Here is a 4,053-nt window from a genome sequence, read left to right on the forward strand (position 1 = left end):
GAGAAAAGAATAGAAGGAAGAGTTAGAATAAAAAGAAAAGGCGGAGAAAGTTTCTGGAAGTGGGAACTTTGGGGCCCACTCAAGCCTCCGGGTTTTGGGGACCTCGGGTTTCTCAGCCAGGCTTCCCTGGCCGTCCCTTCCCCAGCCTTTGTCCCCATTGTTAGAGCCATCTGAGTGGGAGCCTGAGCCCTGGCCCGTGGGATGCACTCTGCGGAGCTTTGTAGATGTCTAGATTATCACCTGAATTCATTTCATAGCAAACCGGAAAGCTGTTTATTATAAGCCCCATTTCACAGAAGAAGAAAGCGTGCTCCAAAGTGGCAGGGAACTTATCACACCCCAATCTCGCCCCTCTCCGCCCCCCACTCCTTCTACTAAAGAACTCTTCGCTGGTCTATGGTGGGGGCTATGCAGAAACCCTCTCCAGTGGGAAGACAGCGCAGAGGCCCTGAGAGGAGAAGTGGGTCCCAGTGGGTTTGGGGTTCACGGTGGCAGTTCCAGGGGCTGGGGCAGTAGTGGGGTGCCCTGAGCTGCCCGCCCCGGCCAGCCAGGCCCAATCAGTTGCAACCCGCTGTGCCCGGCAAATGCTTGCTACCCCACTGCCCACTGCGCTGTCTGGATGGAAGACCAAGGGCAGCTTATCCAACAAGCAAGTTAAGCACAGGCTTCCTCTTGCTTACGTCCCGGTGTGTAAAGAACACATGTTTTGTATCTGTGATTACCTTGCTTACGGTAATCCGATTCTGGGCAAGACAGGCCCAGCTCGCAGAGTAGGAGGGCTGGGCTAGGTATCTGAACACAGGCTGTATTGGGGCAGTTGGAGGCTAGTGAATAAGCACCTGGGGTGAAGGAGCTGGAATCCAGGGGATGCTCTGGAACCCTCACTGCGGGGGGCCAAGGGGGGGCCTTGGAGTTATTCTGTGGGGCCCAGGCTGGCTGGGGAGGCTTCCTGAGAATTAGTTTCCAAAGCTAGGCTCTCGGGGCGTCTCCTCCCAGGCCTTACTTATTCCGTCTCCGCAAGCCTGCCTGAGCGAATCCTGGACCAAACACCAGGGCTGCAGTCCAGTCGCCACGAGGGAGAGGTGACTGTTGGGGAGACAGACTCTTGCAGGTTTAAAAATAATTTTCCAGAATTCGAATTCTTTTTCTTTCTTCTTTGTACCCCTCGTTGCCCTCCCCTTCATAACAGCAGCAGAAGCTGCATTTCTGAGTGCCTACTGTGTGCCAGGCCCTGTACAAAAGCAGGCTCCCCACAGCAGCCACCTCCGGTGAGATCTGGGCCTTGGAACCAGAAAGAGCCAAGAGCTCAGATCCAGGCATTTGCCAAGTAGATGCTGTATGGATGGTAGACCCAGTTCTAAGGCTTGGAGACCAGGTACCATCCCTGGCCTTTCGGAATTCAAGGGGTGTTGTGGAGAGAAAGCAACTAAACAGACAAGGAGGAGGCCACCTGGTGTGAGGAAAGTGGGTTCTGGCTTTGGCCTCAGGCAAAGGCACTTTAGGCCAGGAGTTTGTCCTCGGTTTCCTCCTGAATCAAGTGGGACTGATATGAGGCAGAGTGGACATGGACTGCACTGGCAACTGGTTGGTTAGTAATGGGGAGTAAATGAAAGGATGAATAAAAAGCTCGGTTTCTTAGAGCTCACTAGGCATTTCCTATTGTCGCGTTTATAACCTTTGATGTGAGCTCCTTTCACGGAGGGGACAAAAACAATGGAAAGGGAGTCAGTGGCTGGAGTAAATGTGGATTATTAAAGCCTCTAGGGGTCATAACTATCATAGAGACCCTACCCAGAGCAGGTGGCCACAACGAGCAGTTGGGAGAGGGTATTCCTGTTGTTAGCGGTTGAAGAGGTGATTCCAATTACCCTGACCCTAAGCACAAAAAAAGAAAACACTGCCCAGTACTGCCCCTCCCCTCAACTGTGGCTGTTTGAGCTCATTGTTCAGCCACCCTGTCCATCCAGCTTGTTGAGGGTCTTTTTCTGGTTTCATCAACCCTCTACACCAGGGGTCCTCAAACTTTTTAAACAGGGGCCAGTTCACGGTCCATCAGACCCATTGGAGGGCCGGACTATAGTTTAAAAAAAACTATGAACAAATTCCTATGCACACTGCACATATCTTATTTTGAAGTACAAAAACCAAAGGGGACAAAAACACCAGGAGGGTCAGATACATGTCCTCGGTGGGCCGCATGTGGCCCGTGGGCCGTGGTTGGAGGACGCCTGCTCTACACCAAGCACGATGCTCTTTTCTAAGGAGTTAGTGAGACAACGTCTCTCTACCCGCTTCTAAGGAGTCTTCTGGCGGCACTTCTTCCGGGACAGAATTATTCGTTTGGGAGAGGGTGGGTTCTGGAACTGTCTGAGAGAGTCAGGAGGGGTGCCACTGAGTCCTGAAGTGGGCAGGGGAGCAGCATTGGGATCCATGGCATGAAGTTGGTGAGAGAATAAGGGTTCCCTTTGGAGCACAGGTTGGGGAGAGAGAGGAGGTGGGGGCAAGCTATGGAGGTTGGACAGAGCTCAGGGGTCAGATTATAGAGAATCTTGAATACCAGTGTCACGGGCCTGGTTTCAAAATGAGAGTCTTGGGACCCCCCCGCTGGCGGTGTCTAGTTAGGTTTATATTTTACTTGGAGAGAAAGGAGAAAGGCAGGACCTCTCTGAAGAGGAACCATGAGAGATGGCAGATGCAAAAATGATTGGTGAGCTCAGGAGAGGTGAAATTTAAGAATGGATGGAGGTCAGATTCTTTACTGCTGACCTTGTATAGGACAGAAGCCGGGAGAGGGCTCACAGGTGGTTCCTAGGTGTCTGGATGGCGTGAATCAGAGAGTGGGCTACTGGAGAAGGGACAAGTGTAGGGACAGAAAAGTTATTTCTAGCATAAAGAGTTTGTCCTACTGTAGTGTCTTGAGTGTTTCTGGGACGGTAGAAGCTAATGCCACCATTAAATTAAACAGTATCAGGGTCACCCATTGTGAACCGATTCCACCGAGCTTTCAGACTACAGAAAAGCTAGAAAGAAGAAATAGATGATCCACTTATGAGGGATTAGCCATTGAAATATGAATAGCTGCCAAATGTTATCTCTTCAAATGTAGGAAGATGAGCCCCTCGGGTTGGAATAGTTACCTCCTCTAAGTAGAGTGGACTTTGATAATGTGGGTGGAGCAAAGCTTTCAGATCTTCACCTGCTGAAGTGTCATGACTCAATGAGAATAAACAGCAGTCAGCATTCATTCATTAATAATTGGGATATGGAATGTTTGAAGTATGAATCTAGAAAAATTGGAAGTTGTCAAAAATAAAATGGAATGCTTATGCATTAGTGAGAGGAAATGAATTGGGTATTGGACATTTTGAATTGGAAAAAAATTTAATGGGTTTATTGACATAATTAAAATATCATATAGTTCACCACAATCAATTTTAGAACAGTTTATTCTTTTTGTAATCAAGATTATTACTTCCCCATTTCCTCCAACCTCACCTGCCAACAAAATCAAAGAGGAAACACTTCAATGGAAAAGAAAGCAGAAAATATTAAAACTACAATAAATTTTAAATTGGTCAAGAGGGAGAACAAATGATAAGGTGTTAAATTTCAATCTAACTACATCTGTATTAATCTAATTTCCAATGCACTTTGTCTGATAGCAAGGTTATTCACATCCCTGGTCAGTGATCAGAGAGGATCCACGTAGGAAAGCCTAATCCATGTAGGAATCCTGCAATTGGATTTTGGGCTTTCACTGTCCTCCACAACCTCCTGCAAACTAAACTGGGTGCTCATAATTTAATCTCCAGTACTGTTCCCTCCTCCACTCTTGGATTTTATTATTTACTATCCTTAGATTTTATTATTACAATCTTTGGAAATACAGAGGCTGAGGTGCTTCTTCCATGTGGATGTAGCTGACACCTCATTTAGATGACTGCTTGTTTTAAGACAAGCCTTTAAGACCCTAGACTTCATTTTTCCTAATAACTGAGCACCATCTTCAGTGATCTCTTCATGAGGGCAAGTATCAAGTAAGGCTATGTCATA

This window comes from Echinops telfairi, unplaced genomic scaffold (genome assembly GCF_000313985.2).
Source record: "Echinops telfairi isolate 266 unplaced genomic scaffold, ASM31398v2 ScPeMD7_443;HRSCAF=831, whole genome shotgun sequence".
NCBI lineage: Eukaryota > Metazoa > Chordata > Mammalia > Afrosoricida > Tenrecidae > Echinops > Echinops telfairi.